The sequence below is a fragment of the Triticum aestivum genome, chromosome 7B (assembly GCF_018294505.1).
Source record: "Triticum aestivum cultivar Chinese Spring chromosome 7B, IWGSC CS RefSeq v2.1, whole genome shotgun sequence".
NCBI classification, from domain to species: Eukaryota; Viridiplantae; Streptophyta; class Magnoliopsida; order Poales; family Poaceae; genus Triticum; species Triticum aestivum.
Genome location: NC_057813.1, coordinates 482,691,795 through 482,713,535, shown reverse-complemented (window position 1 = coordinate 482,713,535; position 21,741 = coordinate 482,691,795). Strand labels below are relative to the sequence as shown.

The window sequence follows — 21,741 nt, the reverse complement described above, 5'->3', positions numbered from 1 at the left end:
TGTGTGAGAGGAATAGCTAGATCAACATAATTTGGGTTCTGTCCTAGCTAGGCAGAGAAGTGTTTAGTGAGGTCATTTTGCAAAGGTTTTTGATTTTTGAAAAGACCACTATTTTTCAAGGAAAAGAATTTAGGGAAGTTTTATTTTAAAGATGATCCCTTCCTAGACTTTTATTGTTGATTATATCTTTTCATTGAAGTGGTCATGTTATATCTTTTCATTGAAGTGGTTCGATTGTGCCCAAGTGGCTTTGTTGTTTCCAGTGAATGAAGCTGAGTGGCCTATGTTTTGCCGGAATGTTGATTCATTTCTGTTCCGGCAAATTTCAGGTTCTCGATTTGTCCACTTTTTAGCAAAGGTCATGTCGAAATTTTCCGTGAATTTCGGCATGACTTGTGCTACAAACTAGGACATATCGAGTGCCCGGGATTTGCCGCACCAGGAAGGACTCAACGTTCCCGCAAAACAATAGGCCTTTTTTATGTCATTATTCATTTTATTAGGTCTAGAATTAATTGACTAGATTTAATCATAGGAAACATGGCTAGCAATGATGAAGGACATGGTTCTGGTGATTGCGACGACATCTACGAGGCGGCAGACGAATTTTTTAGCCTTGCCGACGATCAACCAATGTTGTTGCTGGGCCCACCAGTGGCATCGAGGACTGAGACCAACACGCAGACCGGTGCTGAGACTGAGACCGGCGCTGAGACTCAGACCGGCATCGAGACCGGCGCTGCCTCGGGGAGCGGAGCCGGTGTAGAACCAAAAGCAAAGAGGCAACGGCTTCCTAACAAACTTAGGACTACTAGACTGGTGGTCACAGAGGTGGACGACGGCAATTTTGAGCCAAAGGCGCCCAAGGAAGCGCGCGTGTGCTACGGCAATCAAATAGGCTGCATCGTACGGACAACCGCCACCATCAATGATGAGAAACTACAGAAGATAGAAAATATGAGGAGCTCCCTCCTAAAGAAGTTTCACCAGATATTCTTGTTCCTGGGCCGGAATGAGAAGGATTATGAAGATCCAGATGAGGACCCGACAATGAAGAAGATAAACAAACACGCCATGACCAAGTTTAGCGACGCGTTGGCCGCCTGGAAAAATCGAGTGAAAGCAAAGATCATCGACAAGGAACCCTACACCGAGGTTGTAAAGGATAATCCGACAATCATAGAAGAGCAGTTTGAAATATTCAAGGAGGCTTGCGAGGCCGGAGCTGCCAAAAAAAAGTCTAAGTACATGAAGGGGCTTCAAGAGAGGAACATTGGGAGCCACCACCTCGGAAGTCGTAGTTACGACGGAAAGAGGTCCAAATGGGCCAAGGAGGACGCGGAAGCCGCGAGTCTGGGCATCCCAGACCCCTTGGCGGAGTTCACCGTCCCACAGGAGCGTGACGTCCTCAGGGCCCGGCACCGTTGGGACCCAGTGAAGAAGGTTTAGGAGACAAAACCGGACATTACGGAGTTCATGAGACTACTGGTAATTTTAGTTTCTAATCAATTCGACTGCATACATTAGTCATATTTGTAAACGATCCTTGTGCCTTTTGCAGAGAGAGCAGCATCGGATTGCGGCCGAAAGCGACTCGCCGTCTGAGGCATTGGCGAGGCCCAAGTGGGACACTCCATTCAACCGGGCGTTGAACATATTGAAATGACAACCGGTGGATACTCGACCGTCGTATCGACGCGTGCACGGTGTCGGAGACGGTGCCACGTGGAAGAACTACTACCGTGAGACCATGGAGGAGAGAAAGGAAAGGCGGAGGTTAACTGAAGAAAACATCGACAAGAAGGTTAAGATTGTGGTTGAGAAGAAATCTTCTCAAACAGTCGCAACAGCGGTATCTGCCACAAAACAGGTGGTTGCAGATTTGTCTACTTCCTTGGTTCTGGCCATTTTCACTTAGACAAGGCAAAATCGAGAAAAAAAATGTAGAGGACTTCCCCCTTGCTGACTTCTTGGGGAGCAGCTCGACTAGCGTTGCACCGGCACCTGCTCCCACACCGGCTCCCGCACCGGACATGCTCGGAGGTGCTTCATCTTTGGCTGAGCGCGACGCCCTCATGGTATCTGTCACACCGGCCCCTTCAATATAAATGTATAATCTCCCGTTTTCGTTGCCTTTCGGATCTCTCATCTCACAGACTTTTGTTTGCAGGCCAACGAAACCCCGTGCACCATATTGTACACCATCAGCGACCATAAGGTGGACGTGGGGAAGGCGACGATAATGGAGCCGAAGGAACCATTGTTCCACAGCCGGCCGATCCTCCCGAACGTCTTCAAGGTTTCTGTGGCCAGTGTCAAACCGGGCCACGAGAATTTTCCTCCTCTAATACTAGTGGGGGATGACGACGAGACCCCACGGCGGCTTGGTGATTGTTGCAATGGGTGGGTCCTGTTGTGGCCAAAGAGTCTGCTTTGTCTGGAGGCGGTCGGGAGCACACCCACGAGCACGCAGCCTCAGCAAGGTATGAACATCAACACCCCACCTACCCAATTAGCATCGGGTGTCGGGTTGGGTGATAGAGGACAGGGTAAGGAGGAGGCTCCATTAGTCGCTGATGACGTCGCCATGGATGAGGATGAGGATGACGATGGTGATGAACAGTATGTCTATACTGGCGCCTCCTTAGGGTTTGAGCGTCATGAGTCGGTGCCTGAATTGTCGTCTCAACGTATTACGGAAGACCTTCCGGTAGTAACGAAGTCTAGGAAGAGAGCGAGGAAAGGCAAAAAACCTGATTCTATGATCCAGCCGCCTCAGCAGCCTCGGCTTTAGGACCGTATAGACATCCCCAATGCGGATAAATGGCATATCCCCGGTCAACCTATCCTACCTACAACAGCGCTACGGGCCAGATTCGGTGATCTAAGGAGACTTCATGATGATGTGCTGCGGGTAGAGAAAGGCCTCATCGCCTCGAAAGATCCAGGATACCCACTCTACGTGGTTAACGTTCCGCGGCAAATGTCATACGTTGACAGCTTCCCCGCAGATAAGTTCTTCCTTCGATTCGATTACATATTCGACATGTTTCACGTGAAGAAGCTGGATTTTACGTTTGTCCGCCTTTATGCCTTGCACATAAACTACATCATCGGGGTTGAGCAGATACCTCATATTTGTATCACTGACCCGTACTACAATGCACGAGGGCTTCTTGGGAGTCTGCGCAAAGCACGGTGAATACGCGAGGGATTACATCGTCAGTTTCATGCTCACCAATAACGACAAGGAGGCGATTCTCGTGCTTTATCATCTCGTGTAAGTCATCCGCGCTGATATCCTTCCTTTGATTTTAATCATTCATTTGCATGGTGGAGGCTAATTAATTTGAGGTGTACTTATTTTACGCAGTGGCGGGCGCGCCGTCCTCATCATACTCTACCCCCGATTCTCCCATGCTCTTTACTTGGACTCGTCGAAGAACATTCATAAAAAGGATTACACCCACATCAAGCATGTTCTTGACAGTGCTATGTTTTACTACCAAGCAAGGGGTGGAGAGTTCAGGGACAAGAAGAGAAGGGGCGGCAGGGTCGCCTTCAGCCATAAGACCAACTTCTACTACATCCAGCAACGGAACGATTCTCTTAATGATGTATTCTATGTCCTACACCACATGCTGGAGTACAGACAGGATCACCAGAACCTTCGCATGTTACCTAGATCCGCCGATGCCCATATTCTGCAATGGGTAAAGGACATAGGAGATATCGAGGGTCATCGACTTCGAGCTGAGTTCTATAACATCCAGCGCGAACTTGCCCAAATCATCATGAAGAAGGTCGTCGGAAAAACAGGGATGTTCTACGGAGAAGGACAAATGTCGCGGGAAGACGTCCGAACAAGGATAGCCTCTCAGCGTCTCAACATGAAGCCTTTCACTAAGCTCGGGGACTATCTCCCTGACATGGATGGATGGCACGACATGGTGGAGTGATTGTCAATATATGACAATGTGTCCGTTTAGTCCATACTTTCTGTATGACAAAACTTTGAGTTATGCACGGTGAAACTTTATTTGTGATGTAATTAAACTGTCCTCCTCCTCGACTAGCGAAAGTCACTCTACTTAGGGCATTTTGGGTACGATAAACTTTGTTATTTATGCTTATGATATGTTGTTTCTATTTTTGCCAAGTCTGTCTCTTTCTGTTGCTCAACAATATATGTTGCATATCATCGACTCATGTGACGATGCAGGTGTATAGATCATAGATGGCGAAGAAGTGCTACGCCAAGAGTATATATACGACGAGTGGCCGGAGTGTCAGGCCCAGGTGTACCGATTTCCGGTTTCCGAGTGACAGGCAGTAGTTAGTTTAGGTTCGCGCTAATGCGAGAGAGGGATACAAACTCATGTACTCAAAGTGATAGCTCTTCTCGCGTATATCATTGTTTAGATGGATGACGATGTATTTGCAAGTAAACGAGACTTGTATCGCTATTTTCGAGATGATGACGAGAGACCACTTTGTGTTGGATGATGATTATGATGATGACATGATTTGATGAGACTAATTGTATGTATATGCTATGATTACATTTGTATGTGTATGATATGCTAAAGATTATTGTATAAAGCCTATTCAAATACAAAACAAATACAAAACAAATATGCAGGGAAAAAACTAATAAAACTAATAGTAGCGAGGGGGTAAAAATTTAGCAGTAGCGCCGCCTTACCAGTAGCGCTTCCCTATAAACAGCGCTGCAGATAATATCAGCAGCGCCCTTTTCTAAAAAGCGCTACAGCTATTCATGTATAGCAGTAGCGTGGGACAACAGGCGCTACTGCTATACATTAGTTGTAGCGCCTTATTAGTAGCGCCGCTCCCCGCGCTACTGAGAGGCCCAAAACCCGCGCTGCTGCTAGGCTTTTCCCTAGTAGTGAGCACAAGGAAATTCCAAGGAGCCAACCACATGTAGTAGCTAAATATTCAACTAGTCTGGACCGTAGCTTGGCATGGACAATGGAGAAGTGAGGAATCCTACGGGGAGTAGAAGAGACATGGACATGAAGCACATGATTATTAGAAAAGACGGTCGATTGGGCTTTCGGATCGAATAATCGCATTAACAACACGTGAAGTCTAACCAAATGGTTGGTCAAGGACTCATGTCGGATGTCCGGACTGGATCGGACGATGTCAATACATATACACATAGTACAAGAAGTGTAGGATGATGTGGATGCTTGAGAGTGGACGAAAAAATGGTTATTTATGGTAGGTTGCATGCACATGAAGATGTAGTGAGAAGTGTTTATTGCATGTTGGACCTACTTGACACTTGTCAAGATAAATAGAGTAGTGGTGATCATTCTTCTAGGTATATAGGATATCTCTCTCTCTACATAATGATGCCTCCCCCAATGGCCAGTGAGGCCACTCGGAGGAGAGAGAGGGAGGAGCCCGAGGCATATCTTGTCAACTCTCAAGAAGGATCTATGTACAGAATTGAAATTGCATATGTGCCCATAGCGGTGCCAGATATACGCATCCCGAACACAAAGTGTGAGATAAAATTTCCCCTGATACACCTGGGAGGGGCCACATGCCTCGATGCATCACATTTACCACTAGGTCCACGTGTTGGCCATCCGCTAGATCCACGTCCGCACTAGTGGGCCACTCACCGACACCCGATCAACCTTTCATGCGCATATACCAACGTCTGCAAGCAAAGGTAGATGCCCTGCCGCTGCCGCAAGGTCTTTGCCTGATGACTGTGAGGAGGGGGAGGTGTTGAGGAGTGTCGGCGGGGAGGGTTGGCACTCCCAGGTCGTTGTAGGTTTGAACCATCTGCCTGCTACGGCAAACTCTAGCCTTGTCGGCAATGTGTGTTTTCCATCCTCCTCGGTTCTACGACCATTGATTGAACTTCCATATTTCTTCTATTTTACTAGGCCCGTCTATCATTGTCATCTCCGGCGATGTCTATTTCTTGACACTAGTGTCATTATTGTGTAAATCTTGCTATTGCAAATCTAGTCATGGAAGAGTGCAACAACAAGCGAGGAACCATAGAGAAAATTGGAGAAGCGACAAGGAGGGCGGTGCTGGTGGAGGCATATGGAAAAATGACTTGTCTCCTTTCCCAAACCAATCAGCAGATCTGTAGCTATTCTTAAGAATATACTGATTTTAGCATGATAAACATACACAAATGCTTGTCCACTAAAAAATTCAAAAACAAAGTTATACACATACCAAAACAACAAAGCTTAACATCTCAAATTGTTGGAACATACAAACATGCCACATACATACATACATACATGCATGCATGCATGCATGCATGCATACATACATACATACATACATACATAATGCGGCCGACCCCTTAACACTTGGTCTACTTAAGAATTTGCTACATTTTCCATTGACGAGTAAGGCATTTTATTTATTTATTTCTTATTTCACACCACTAGTTATACGAAATACACACTAGATGAGCATTTGCAGCAACCTTATAGATAGACCTCGATGACACCTCGATGGCCAAGTTTCTTGACAATCTTATAGTCACTAAACCCTGCTTTCATAAAGATCGTGCTCCATTCCTTTTCATCCTGTTGCCATCCTCTGGTACATATGAACATCAGCATGTCCATCAAGAGAAGATCCAAGCACTATTTCTATGATGATCACTTTTCCCCCCATTTCTCGGGAAGGTATGGCCTTCTTGCATTGAGCAAGGATTTTGATGCAATCCTCATCGCTCCAGAAGTGTAGAACAAGCTAGAATGGAAAGAATCTATGTGGTTTAAGCAATGGATAACGAGGGACGCGGAAGTTATCGACATAATGTAATTATGCATAGGTATTGGTAGTCCTGCAGATAACCAATACCGAAACATGAAAAAATTGGTGCAATCCAAACTCTTAGTTCCCTTTGTCCTATGTGGTATGTTGTATGGAAGAGCAATTCTAACATGCTCCCACTTACCTCCTTAGAGGCAAGAAGAGTATTAATTACGTTGGCAAAGGGTAAGTTTGTGTATAAAAATTCTCCAATTATAGCAACTTGTTGGTTGTTTGTTAGAAAAAGGAAGTCTCCAATGAACTAAATTACCATTTTCCTCTTCACTTGGTTACTACCATATGCATCCATAACACATAATTTCAAATTGCACGAATTTCAAGTCATGTGTATTTTTACTTTTGGTTCATGTGTTATTAATCTAAATATTTATATTCCACACATCAAATCTCATAAAATATATTGCAACTGATTGCCGCAACTCTAATTGGTCCATAATGTAAAGTCTATATTGTTTTCACCGCCTTCATTCCATAATGTAGTGCCTATAGATTTTTTCAAAGTCAAAGTTTGCAAATTTTGACCAAGTTAATAGATGAAAATGTCTATATTATATATATATCATTAGACACGTCATGGGGTACCCCGCAAATAAAAGATATGTCATGAGATATATTTTTATATTATAGGTATGTGTTTGGTATTGTAGATATAGATAACATTTTCTGGAAATTGGTCAAATTTTGCTAAGTTTGACTTCTGAAAAAAAAATCTTGTGTACCTATTAACAGGCAGTTGGAACACGAAGCTAAGCTCACAAGAGCACTTTCGGAATTGGACATGGAGTATATAAGCTCGAGCTCGCATGCACCCTTGCTACAGTAAAATAGAAAAAATATTTCAAAATTAAAAAAAAGGTGAATTTTTTTGGCAACAAACATTGGTGTGTGTTTCACATGCGTGCCAATTTTCGTGATCAAATGACATTTGTGGAGGCCTCGGCAAAATAGACAATATCATGCTCAAAAAAAAACTGTTTTTGGAATCATTTTGGAGCATCGATTTTGTATATTTTTTTACCGAGACCTGCATGAATGTCATTTTGTCAGAAAATTTTGCACACATGTGAAAAAGACATCGATGTTTGTTGTCAAAAAAATTCAGAATTTTTTGAACATTTTAAATATTTTTTGATTTTACTGTAGCAAAGGGTGCATGTGAGCTCGAGCTCACAAGAGCACTTTGGAAATTAACGGACCATATTAGTTTGGTTATATCACAAAATTCCTCTGTATATCCATGCCAAAAAAAATTAGAACATTAAATGTAGAGAGGGGTCATATCTTCGTACCTTGAGCATCACGGCTTGAGCTGGTGGGACGGTATGGAAGAGGTCGCCAGCGACATAGTTAAGAACACCGTCACTCGGACTTTCTGGATCACCTGTGGAAGGTCCAACACATTGCACTTGATATGCGGGAAGGCCTTGACGATGGCCCTTGCCATCGTCCCATCACCACCACAGCAGTCGGTGAGTGACTACAGGCCATTGAACAGGCCACCGCATTCCCGTACAACCGTGCCGATCCCCATATGGTCATGGGCATCCAGCCCTCGCGTCGCTCCCTCCCTGGGGCGATACGAGCGGCGGCTCAGCCCCGTCCACCGCGCGCCCTCCTTCCACACACTCCCCTCGCCGTCGCCGGTGGGCTCCGCCGGGCGAAGCCCGCGCGGATCCGGCGGCGGCGGGGCCTCTTCTCCCCGTCGTTTCCTGGGCGCTCGCGAGGGGGAGCTCGCGGCGGCGGGCGGCGGATGGCGGCCGGCGCGCGGAGCTCCGCGTAGGCTGCGGGCGGAGGGAGGGGTGCTGGGGCGGCGGCTTCGGTCTGAGCTCCTGGCGCGGCCTGGGCGTGGACGGCGTGCGCAGGCGGCGTGCGTGTGCGCGGCGACTTCGGATGCGAGCGTGGGGCGCGGACCGGCGGCGACCGGCGCGCGGCGCGCGCAGCGACTGCTGGGCGTGGCGGGCTTGACGTCCCTGTAGCGCGAGGTGTGCTGCGTGTGGAGTGCTGGCTCCTGCTCAGATGCTTCGTTCGAGCGGTTCGATCTGGATCTGGCGTCTCGGTGCTCCGTTCTGGTTGCTGCTCCTTGCGATGCAGGTGGTTGCTGCGGTGGTGGTGGCCGCGACGGTGCTGCGGTGGTGGTTGGCGGCTACGGCCAGGGGGTGGTGCGTATCTGGGCGCGGTGGATCGTGGGATCCCGCGGTCAGAGTGAGGTCGACCTCGGCTGGGATGGTGGAGCGTGGGCGGCGGTCGGTGGCGATTGATGGTGGCACAACTCTGGGAGAAATCCTTGTTCCGATCTTCATCGGAGCCGGCGACGGCAGCGCCCGCGGGTGTCGTTACCTTTCTTGAAAGCGTCGTCTTGGAGCTGTGCTCCTCCTCTCCATGGCATTGGCTCCGGAGGGAAACCTCAGATCAGCTGGATCGGACGATGGGGGCGTCTTCGCGTCTTTCTCCTCCTTGGGGGCATCGTCTCGGAGCCGGCTACGACTGGAGACCGGTGGATGGCGGCATCTTCGCTGCGTGGCTTGCTGAGGCGGGGCGTTGGTTTCTGTTTTGGCAACGATGATGGCGTTGAGAGGAGCTCGGGTCGCAGCATGGACTGCGGTAGTCGGTTCTTCCCGGCGTGTCTGAGGTGCCCTTCCGTTATGGAGGGCACGCTCGGCGCAAGTCCTGCATATTTCCCTTTCGAAACTCGTCGTCAAAGTCGGAGCTGACGGTTGCTTGCGCGTGTGGCCATCTGTTGGCATGTGCCGTCGTGGCTTTGGCGGCTGTTTGCGGGTTGACTTCGATGGTGGAGCTCTACGGTGAAGTCGGAGTCGCCCGTTCGAGGCAACCGGTGTCGACGATGACGCTTGCGACTCCTTGGCGGATGTCTTTCTTTTTTGTAGCCCCGAGTTTCTTGTCGGTGGCCAGGTTGACCGGTGGTGCCCATGTCATATGGGTTGAGTTGTATCGGTTTTAGCCCGGTTTTCCGTCAATTAACGGGGCAATTCTCTTCTTCTTAATCAATGAAATGGCAAGTCTTTTGCCTCGTTTCAAAAAAAACATATGGTCATGGGCGGCCAAAGCTTCATAGAACAGGTTGTCGGTCTCAGGATCGAGGAGCGTCATACTCTCATCGAAGGGTGCCGCCGCATGGACATGCTCAAATGAAGATGGCACCGGTAGTGCACGATCATTCTTGAACCAATCGGCCAGGCCTAAATCAGACTCCATGTGATACCGCGACGTCACGGCCAGCGGGAAGGCTATCTGCCTAGCCTCTCCGTCGATGAGTATGCCATCCACGAGGATGGATGTAGGACAGCGGGGTGAGGCTGAGATCCCGGCCTCGTTGCACGTCAGGGCGTCAGATTTGGCCAGCAGCTACAGGACGCAGCTGAGAAACGGCGCCTTGGGTGGTGGAAGGGACAGAGCGGCCATCAGGTCGGGCAACGACGCGGTGTCGCCAAGGCGCTGGATCATCGTCGGGATGCCGAGTTCGATGGCGCACCTGAGTGACATGGACGTCAGGTAGGTGAGGCTATGGCGCTGCAGGTCAGCCTGCGCCTTGATTGGCTGGGTGTCGGTGGGGATTCTCATGTGAGCTGCCATTCTTTCTCTATCACTCTGAGGTCTGTGTAGTGGGTGTACATTGCTCAGCTGACTACGAAGATTTATATAGCATGCGTTCGTGTCACTCGTGGAACTAACATCATTCAAAATTTCACTCGTGGAACTCGTGGAGGGCCATGCTTTTGTCGACATGTCTTAAGTACACGCTGCTGGAATTTTGTCTATTTTGGGCCCAGCCGAATAGCAGTTTCAGAAATTCCTAATAAATCCTAGAGGCCCACGCAGCCCATTCATGCAAGGCAAGAGGTGGAACTAAAGTTTAGTCCCACATTGCTAGTTTAGAGGGAGTTGGACCGCATTATAAGGGAGGTTCTTTCCCCACTTGTATAAGCATGAGAACAAGAGGGACATCCACGCGCGCTCCTCCTCCACCGCCCGCCTTGCCATGCCTCATCACGACGTGCCACGCCGCGGGTTGCGGAAATGAGCCGAGCCCACTACGAGTATACGAAAGGTCACTCGGGAGCTGGAAGTTTTTGCTGTAGTGGATACTGAATATGAACGTTGCACCCTTCGGCTGCTGCCGGTTTGTTTCCGCTCCCTCGTTGTGATAAGTTTTTTGGGGAGCGCTCAGCGTGACTACTGACTTCTTTGTCACAGACGCCCCGGACTCCGACGACTACTTCCCCGACGATGACTTCTTCCCCAACGTCAACAACCTCCTCGACGACATGGCTACCGAGGACACCGACCCCAAGTCCAGTGCTACTGTTACTGCTGCTGCTGTCCCGTATGTGTTCTTGCTTTTCCTGTTAGAGGTCCTGTCACAGTTCCTTGTTCTACTCTCTGCTCTAGATATGTTCAGTTCTGGTTCATATTTGCAGATGTTATTTACCTCTCTCTGTCAGATCGCATGACTTGCTTTATCTCTGCTATTTTAGTCATGCTTTATCTAGTATTTCCATTAATAAAATCATATGGTAAATTGCTCATATTTCCAACAATCCAAAAACCTTATTATAGGCAATTTACCCCGAGTGGTTTTGCTGCTTCCATGAGACCTCGTATGTTTGAGGGTATCCACTATAGGAGGTGGCGTGTGAGAGCAGTTCTATGGTTTCAAACCATGAGCTGCTATGACGCCACTCTTGGTAAACCTAAAGGAGAGTATGATGCTCAATAGGTACAAGCTTTTTAGAAAATGGATACTCTGTTTAAGGCTGCTCTTTTGAGTGTTCTTGGTGAGAACATAGTTGATGCTTATGTGTCAATTGATAATAAAAAAGATATGGTGGACGCACTCGAGGCCAAGTTTGAGGTCTCGGATGCTGGCACTGAGTTGTACATCATGGAGCAATTCTATGGTTACAGGATGACTAAAGAGCGCTCAGTGGTTGAGCAAGCTCATGAGATATAGTCATTTGCTAGAGAACTTGAGCACTTCAATTAGTATACAGACAAGTTTATAGCCGAAGGTATCATTACTAAGCTTCCTCCCACGTGGAGGAACTTTGCTACCTTACTAAACCATAAGAGGCAGGAGTTTTCCGTTCCGGATCTCATTGGTACTCTTGATGTGGAAGAAAAGGCGAGAGCAAAGGACAACCATGCTCGAGGTATTGAGGGCGGTTCTAGTGCCAATCTGGTACAGAAGAAAAACTTCCAGACCCACAAGTTCAAAAACAAGGGCAAGTTTGATGGTAAGGCAAAGTTTGATGGAAAGAACAAGGCTGTACATCACACGAACTTCAAGAAGAAGAATGACAAGAATAAATGTTTGTCATGTGTGTGGAGATCCTGATCATTGGGCTCCTAGTTGCCCTAATCGTTATGACAAGCGTCATCTTGGAAAAGGTGGCAAGACCGCTAATGTTGTCACTGGAGGCACTGACATGAAGAATGCTGGGTATGGTATATTTCCCACTATTCTTTCAGTATGTCATTCTCCTGATAGGTTAATTGACGCGAGTGCTAATGTGCATGTATGCGGTGATATTTCCATGTTTTCGTCTTATCAGACCGTAGAGACTTCCACCGTGTTAGTGGGCAACGGTTCAAGTGCTTTTGTTCGTGGTGTTGCCACGGTCGATCTAAAGTTTACTTGAGGGAAGATCGTGTGGCTGAAGAACGTGCATTATGTCCCCGCCGTCAATAAAAATCTTGTTAGCGGATCTCTTCTGTGTAGAGATGGCTACAAGCTTGTCTTTGAGTCGAATAAATTTGTAATATCCAAGTATGGAACATTTGTTGGTAAAGGCTATGAGTCAGGAGGCCTGTTTCGTTTATCCTTATTAGACGCTTGCAATAAAGTTGTTAATCATGTTTGCAACAATAGTGAATCAAATGTGTGGCATTCACGTCTCTGTCATGTTAACTTTGGTTGCATGTCACAACTAATAAAGTTAAACTTAATCCCTAGTTTCACCACTGTCAAGGGATGTAAGTGTTAAGTGTGTGTGCAAGCTAAGCAACCTCGTAAGTCTCATGTGACTGCGGAAACGAGAAATCTTGCACCACTAGAGCTCATACATTCAGATCTATGTGAAATAAATGGTGTTTTGACAAAAGGTGGAAAGAAGTATTTTATGACGTTAATTGATGACTCCACTAGTTATTGTCATGTGTATCTTCTGAAATCTAAGGATGAGGCTTTGAACTATTTCAAGATCTATAAAGCTAAAGCGGAAAACCAACTTGATCGAAAGATCAAGAGGCTTAGGTCCGATCGTGGTGGAGAGTATTTCTCAAATGAATTTGATTCTTTTTGTGCGGAACATGGTATAATCCATGAGAGGACACATCCCTATTCACCTCAGTCAAATGGGGTGGCCGAAAGAAAGAACCGTACTCTAACTGATTTGGTTAACGCCATGTTATACACATCGGGTCTCTCCAAGGCATGGTGGGGGCGGCGATATTGACTGCATGTCATGTCCTAAACCGAGTTCCCACAAAGAACAAAGAGATGACTCCATTCGAGGAATGGGAGAAGAAAAGGTTAAAGCTCTCTTGTCTACAAACCTGGGGTTGTTTGGCGAAAGTCAATGTGCCAATTCCAAAGAAGCGGAAGTTGGGACCAAAAATTGTGGATTGTGTTTTCCTGGGATATGCTTTTCATAGCATTGTTTATAGATTCTTGGTTGTAAAATCTAAGGTACCTGACATGCATGTCGGTACGATCATGGAGTCGAATGTTGCGACTTTATTTGAAGATATCTTTCCCATGAAGGATATGGCTACCTCATCTAATCAGGAGATGCCTAGTTCATCGAACCAGGAACCAGTTACAATTACTGAACCTGCCATTTATATGGAACACTTTGAAAGTCCTGTGGAGGAGAACAATGAAGTTCCTACTAGGAGCAAGAGACAGAGGATTGCAAAGTCCTCTGGTGATGATTTTTTTGTGTATCTCATAGATGACACTCCCAGTTCTATTTCAGAGGCATATGCATCTGAAGATGTTGACTACTGGAAGGAAGCGGTCCATAGTGAGATGGATTCCATCTTGGCAAATGAAACTTGGGAGATAATTGATTGTCCTTATGGGTGCAAACCTATAGGGTGCAAATGGGTATCCAAGAAAAAGCTTAGGCCTGATGGTACTATCGAAAAGTACAAGGCACAGCTCGTGGCTAAGAGATATACTCAAAAGGAAGGTGAAGACTTCTTTGATACTTACTCACCTGTGGCATGACTAACCACTATTCGAGTACTACTTTCACTAGCCGCCTCACATGGTCTTCTCGTTCATCAAATGGATGTTAAGACTGCTTCCCTAAATTGAGAGTTGGAAGAGGAAATTTATATGGAACAACCAAATGGGTTTGTAGTAGATGGCCAGGAAGGAAACGTGTGCAAGTTGCTGAAGCCTTTGTATGGACTTAAGCAAGCACCCAAGCAGTGGCATGAGAAGTTTGAAAGAACTTTAAGAGCCGCAGGCTTTGTTGTAAACGAAGCTGCTAAATGTGTGTACTATCGCCATGGTGGGGGCGAGGGAGTTATCCTTTGCTTGTATGTTGATGACATACTGACTTTCAGAACAAATCTGAAGGTTATTAAGGAGGTCAAGGATTTCCTATCTCGTTGCTTTGAGATGAAGGATTTAGGAGTGGCTGATGTCATTCTGAACATGAAGTTGTTGAGAGACGGTGATGGTGGGATTACATTGCTTCAATCTCATTATGTGGAAAAGATCTTGAGTCGCTTTTGCTACAGTGACCGGAAGCCCTCTGCAACACCATATGATGATAGTGTGTTGCTTCGAAAGAAGAATTGCTAGAGACCAATTGAAATATTCTCAGATTATTGGCTCACTTATGTATTTAACCAGTGCTACAAGACCTGAGATCTGTTTTGTTGTTAGCAAACTGAGCCGGTTTGTCTCAAAACGAGGAGATGTGCATTGGAAAGCTCTAGAGAGAGTTTTGCGTTATTTGAAAGGCATTGCGAATTATGAATTCACTACACTAGGCACCCAAAGGTGCTTGAAGGGTATAGTGACTCAAACTGGATCTCAGATGCTGATGAGATAAAGGCCATGAGAGGATATGTATTCACTCATGGAGGTGGTGCTTTTTCATGGAAGTCTTGCAAGCATACCATCTTAACGAGGTCAACAATGGAAGCAGAACTCACATCACTAGATACAGCTACGGTCGAAGCAGATTGGCTTCACCGGCTCTTGAATGACTTGCCGGTTGTTGAGAAACCTGTACTGGGCATCCTTATGAACTGCGATAATCAAACTGTGATCACGAAAGTGAGAAGCTCAAAGGTTAACATGAAGTCATCAAGACACGTTCAGAGAAGGTTAAAGTCTATCAGAAAAATGAGAAACTCCAGAGTTATTGCATTGGATTATATCCAAACGTCTAAAAATCTAGCAGATCCTTTTACTAAGGGTCTATCACGTAATGTGATAGATAATGCATCGAGGGAGATGGGTATGAGACCCACAATATGAGTTGTTCACAGTGGTAACCTATTCTTTGTGATAGGAGATCCCGTGAATTAGATGTGGAAGACAAGATGTTGGTCTACTGAGAGGAAAGTATCCTTACTGTTAACAATACCACTCCATGAAGATGCAATACTCTTTTAAATCTGCATGGCAGGTTGATGTATATCTTAATGTGTTCTAAGTGGCTCATTGAAGCAGAGATGTTGTCCTGCAGAACATCTTTTGAAGAACGCACCTATATGAGTCTGATTGTTAAACGTCGCAATCTATGAGAGTAGAGTTCTCTCTAGTAAACTCATGAAAGGTCTCGGAGTATGACGCATAAGCTCCACCCGCGGGGAAGAGCCACGGTAGCCATGTATCGGTCAAGGCTTTGTATGAAGCTAGATTCGCAGAAAACTTGCAGATCAAGGCCCAGTCCACTGTTCAAGTTGCTTACTAGTGTAGCATAGATTTCTAGGTGGAAGTTCAACTTAACAGTCTCCACTGCAGTACCGATATATAAAACAGTGTTCTGGAACCAAAGGCAAATTTTGTGTGCCTCTGGGATCTGGTGGAGGATTGCTGGAATTTTGTCTATTTTGGGTCTAGCCCAATAGCAGTTTTAGAAATTCCTAATAAATCCTAGAGGCCCATGCATCCCATTCGTGTAAGGCAAGAGGTGGAATTAAAGTTTAGTCCCACATTGCTAGTTTAGAGGGAGTTGGACCTCTTTATAAGGGAGGTTCTTTCCCCACTTGTATGAGCATGAGAACAAGAGGGACATCCACGTGCGCTCCTCCTCCGCCGCCCGCCAAGCCTCGTCACGACGCGCCGCAGGTTGCGGGAATGAGCCGAGCCGATGTCTAAATTTATTCCACGCACTACGGGTATACGAAAGGTCACTCGGGAGCTGGAAAGTTTTTGCTGTAGTGCATACTGGATACAAACGCTGCACCCTTCTTCTGCTGCCTGTTTGTTTCAGCTCCCTCGATCCTTTCAACTCCCGGCGCAGCCTCTCGCCTTATTCTCTTGTGCCTATAAAAGGGAGGTCACTCCTCTCTAGATAGACACACCAGAAGATCCTCTTCCTCCCGCCACAAATTTCCTCAGCACTGCGTTGCTGCTACGATCTTCCCCATCCCGACTTGCGGCGTGCACCGCAGGTCGGGATAGTAGGCCTCCGAAACTCCACCTCTTTGAGTCTTGTACGGGAGAAGGGTGATAAGGTTTTTGGGGAGCGCTCAGCGCGACTACTGACTTCTTCATCACAGACGCCCCGGACTCCGACGACTACTTCCCTGATGACGACTTCTTCCCCGATGTCGACAACCTCCTCGACGACATGGCTACTGAGGACACCGACCCCAAGTCCAGTGCTACTGTTGTTGCTGCTGTCCTGTACGTGTTCTTGCTTTTCCTGGTAGAGGTCCTATCACAGTTCCTTGTTCTACTCTCTGCTCTATATATATTCGGTTCTAGTTCATATTTGCAGATGTTATTTACCTTCTCTCTATCAGATCGCATGACTTGCTTTATCTCTACTATTTTAGTCATGCTTTATCTAGTATTTTCATTTATAAAATCATATGGTAAATTGCTCATATTTCCAACACACGTCTCGTAGGAGCACAACCGAGAGCTGTTTCTTATAGGGAAGATGATACGACTAGGCCGGGCTCCTCACTGTTGGATTAAAGCATGCATCTGCCTAACCTGCTACCTCCTACGACAGCAACTAATACTGATTTAAATTTCACTCGTGGAACTCGAGGTGGGCCATGCTTGCGTACTGTTTCTTGCAGGGAAGATGAGCGTCTTGCACGCTTTTATTTTTTCTTTTTTCTTTTGTGGGTGCAAACAAACTATTAGCTTGAGAGTAGCATATATGTCACTCAAACGGATGTAGTATCTAGATGTATGGATGCAGCTTTTTATTTTTTGAGGGGATATCGTAGGAGCAACTATGCCTCATAGAAAATATATGTTTCACGCGAGTGTCTAACCCAGAGGAAAAATAATTTCGGCCCAGCCTATCATTGCACCACCGTGAAACGGGCTTTAACAGCCGAAAATTCTTACTTCACGTGATATTTTTTCCCTTTGGTGATTGAAGAAACGAAATCATTTATTAAGGGATACCCCTTACACAGACCACTCACACCTTGAGAGTTTTCATAAATGACACACTCCATGTGTGACACTTATCGCAACATGAGAGTTTTGATGAAAGTTTCCTCCTGAAAATGTTACATCCACGCAATCCTACGAGAACTCTTACATGATATTCCTAACTAACTCCCCCCCCCCCCGAGGGGGTGGGCCCCTTCCTCCCCTAATCTCTAATCATAATCCTCCACCTGACTAATTACTTTAATCCCGTAAGCTTTCCCACACAGGGAGACACAAGTTGGTTTCTTTGTGCCTTTTTGTAGATTCTATTTTTTAAAAGGTTTTATCTCCTATATTATGCATCCAAGTCATGAACCGTTTTCTTCGTTGTGTTTCTGGCGTCGAGATCTTCGAAACTAGATCTATATTAATAACTTTTGATGAACTTTTCTGGGGCTAATTTCTGCTTCCAACTAGCAGTAATATGTGCTTTCAAACTGTACTAACCCGTGCTTTCAACATCCCCTAAAAAACATGTGCTTCCACAGGGTGAAGCACAACTGTGCTTCTTCAAGGATGCACAAATGTACTTCACGCAGAAGCACATCTTTGCTTCAATTTTTGGGAAAGCACAACTATCCTTCACATGAAAATACATGTGTGCTTCATGCAAAAACACTTATGTGGTTCACTTTTTTGGGAAGCACAACGGTGTTTCATGCGAAAGCACAATTGTTCTTCGTGTCGAAGAACATCTATGCTACATGCGGAAGCACATCTGTGTTTCACTTTTTTGGAAGCACAATTGTGTTATCACCAGAGAAGTACAACCGTGCTTCACACCAAAGCACTCACACCCACCAGATCTATAACCGGAAAAAACACCGAGACCAAAAAACAACAAAAAAACTAAGAAAAAACTAGAAAATAGAAACTTTGTTCTTCTAAAAGAAAACTGAAAAAAATCATTTTCTCTTGCTTTTTAGTTTTTTTAAGGTTTTGTTGAGGTTTTTTTTAAGGTTTTCCATGTTTTGAGGACAGTTTTTTAGGTTCTAAACTAAAAATCAGAAAAAACCTGAAACAAAAAATCCTTCGCTTTTGAGGATTTTTTTTGGTTTTTTTATTTTTTGGGGGGTTTAGCTTCTCTTGTTTCTTTACTTACCCTTTTCCTTTTCTAATACTAGCTATGTGTGGTAGTGGTTCTACTACTAGAACGGAATTTTTTCTTTGTTTTTTCTAGGTTTTCCCCATTTGGCTTTTTTTGTTTTTAATTCTTTGATATTTTTTTTCCGTCTTACATCTTGCAGGAGTGTGTACTTTCTGCGTGAAACATAGTCGTGCTCCATATGAAAAGCATTGTTGTGCTTCTCTGCTTCCCAAAAGAGAAACACTAGTGTGCCTTCCTGTGAAGTACATTTATGCTCCCCCAAAGAATATGAAGTATGATATGCTTCTCTCCGTGAAGCACGGTTGTGCTTCTGCGGTTTTTTGTTTTCCTGAAAAATAACATGGTTTTTTGGTTCTCATCCTTTTTGGTTCCCGCCTTTTTCTTTTTTTCTAGGTTATGTTTTGTTTTTTTATTCCTCGTAATTTTGCTAACTGTTTTTCTTCATTTTTTTAAGTCTCTGATTTCTTGGGTTTCCTATTTTATTTGATTTCTGGTGTTTCAGTTTTCATGTGAAGCATAACACCGAGATGTGCTTCCCCAAAAAAGTGAAGCAAATTTGTACTTCCACGTGAAGAACACACCTTGCAGAAGCACATTATTTTTTACTTAAAAGCATTGGTAAGTACAATTTAGAATCACAAGTTACTAATAGTGGGAAGCACATATTTTCCCAATTGTTTTTATCAAAACCTATCAACATGGGATCTGATTTTGAAGATCTCAATGCGAGAAGCACAATGGTGAAAACTATTCATGATTTGGATGCACGATTCAAAAGATAAAATGTTTTACAAAAACGAATCTACAAAAAAACAGAAACAAACCCGTGCGTAGGAAGAAATCCTACCAACACTCTCTTGTTGCAACAAGTGTCACACATTCAATGCACCACTTGTCACAACCAGAGTAGGTGAGAGTGACCTATCAAGGGGTATCCTTGATTAGTGATTTCATGGAAAGCATCAAGCCAACTTATATTGTCATGTGTGGTATGGGCCTACAGGAAAAGTTGGAAGCAAAGTTGGGGGGGGGGGGGGCTTCCACTTCGCTGCTTCTCTCGCTTACTTTGCATCCGCACCCTCCTCCTCTGATGCCTCCGCTGGACCTCTCCGGAGGCCACACATGCATAGCTGGACCTCCGCAACACGCAATGACTTGTGCGCTCGTCTTTTATGAAGGCATCTGATGTCTACTATGCAACCTTCTTATTGTAGACTCTATTGGGCCTCCAAGCGTAGAGTTTTTAGGACAATAGCAAATTTCCCTCAAGTGGATGACCTAAGGTTTATCAATCAGTGGGAGACGTAGGATGAAGATGTTCTCTCTCAAACAACCCTGCAATCAAATACAAGAAATCTCTTGTGTCCCCAACACACCCAATACAATGGTAATTGTATAGGTGCACTAGTTCGGCGAAGAGATGGTGATATAAGTGTAGCATGGATAGTAGATATATGTTTTTGTAATCTGAAATAATAAAAACAACAAGGTAGCAAGTAGTAAAAGTGAGAACTAACGACATTGCAATGATTAGAAACAACGCCTAGGGTTCATACTTTCACTAATGCAATCTCTCAACAGTGCTAACATAATTGAATCATATAACCATCCCTCAACGTGTGACAAAGAATCACTCAAAAATTTCTATCGGAGAAAGTAGGACGAAAACGTGTATAAACTTATGTGCCTAGATTACCCCAATGTCACCATGGGAATCCACAAGTTGATTACCAAAACATATATCAAGTCACTCAATAGAATACCCCATTGTCACCACAGGTATCCATATGCAAGACATGCATCAAGTATTCTCAAATCCAAAATATTCAATCCAAAATAACAAAACCTCAAAGAGGAAGACTCAATTCATCAAAGATAGAGAGGGAAGAACATCAACGATCCGACTATATTAACAAAGCCCATGGTACATCAAGATCGTGTTGGATCAAGAATACGAGAGAGAGATCAAACACATAGCTACTAGTACATACCCTCATCCCCGAGAATGAACTACCCCCTCCTCGCCATGGAGATTGCTGGGATGATGAAGATGGCCTTCGATAATGATTTCCCCCTCCGATAGGGTGCCAGAGAAGGCCTCCCGATGAGATCGCTTCGGTACAGAGGATTACGGTGGCGGCGTGGGAGTTCTAGGTTTCTTTTTGGGGTTTTTGGTATTTATAGGAATCTTTTTCGTCGGTTTCACGTCAGGGGGTCCACAAAGAAGCGACAAGCTTGGGGCGCTGGGGGGTGCCCCCAGGCTTGTCGTTCCCTCGTGGCTCTTCTAGCCCTTACTCGAAGCTTCGGCGGTCTCTTTTTGTCCATAAAAATCACCGTAAATTTTCAGCCCAATTCAAGAACTTTTATTTCTGCACAAAAAACTACACCACGGTAGTTCTGCTGAAAGTAGCGTCAGTCCAGGTTAGTTCTATTAAAATCATACCAAAACCATATAAATTGTTGTAAACATGGCATGAGTACTTCATAAATTATAGATACGTTGGTGTCGTATCAGCTCGTCCACCCAGGACCCATTCGTGGTCAGGTACACTCCTCCTCCACTGTTGACGATGTCCATGGTCGACACCATGCCCGACAGGTGTTCGGTTAAATGTCATTGAGCTAATTTTTGAACATCATGTCATTTTTGTAGAGTACGAAGGATGGCGGGGTACTCGGCAATGGTGGCTGAGTTGTTGTGCGTGGTTGTCGTATGGATTTTGTAGGGAGGCATAGAAGGGGACTCTTCTCGTAGCACGTGCATGATTTGTTTCACGCACGAAAGCACATTGCACCCTACAACTTGCACATCATCCAGCAACACAATGTGAGATCGTATCAATGGTACACCATCCAAACCACCATCACCAAGTTTTGTGACACGTTGCTCGGCTGGAGGCTACTACTTCTTAAGCTTGTGTTGATTTTTCCCTTTAAGAGGAAATGGTGATGCAGTAAAGTAGAGATAAGTATTTCCCTCAATTAAGAACCAAGGTATAAATCCAGTAGGAGGCACAAGCAAGTCCCCAATATATGCACCTGCACAAACTAACAGACACTTGCACACAACGCGAAAAAGGGGTTGTCAATCCCTTCATGGTCACTAGCAAAAGTGAGATCT

General features: G+C 45.4%; 1 pseudogene; it reads right to left on the bottom strand.

Annotated features, from left to right (window-relative positions):
- Window positions 1-6,491: 6,491 nt before the first annotated feature.
- On the bottom strand, window positions 6,492-10,455 carry LOC123158080 (flavonoid O-methyltransferase-like protein Os11g0303600; annotated as a pseudogene).
- Window positions 10,456-21,741: the final 11,286 nt, after the last annotated feature.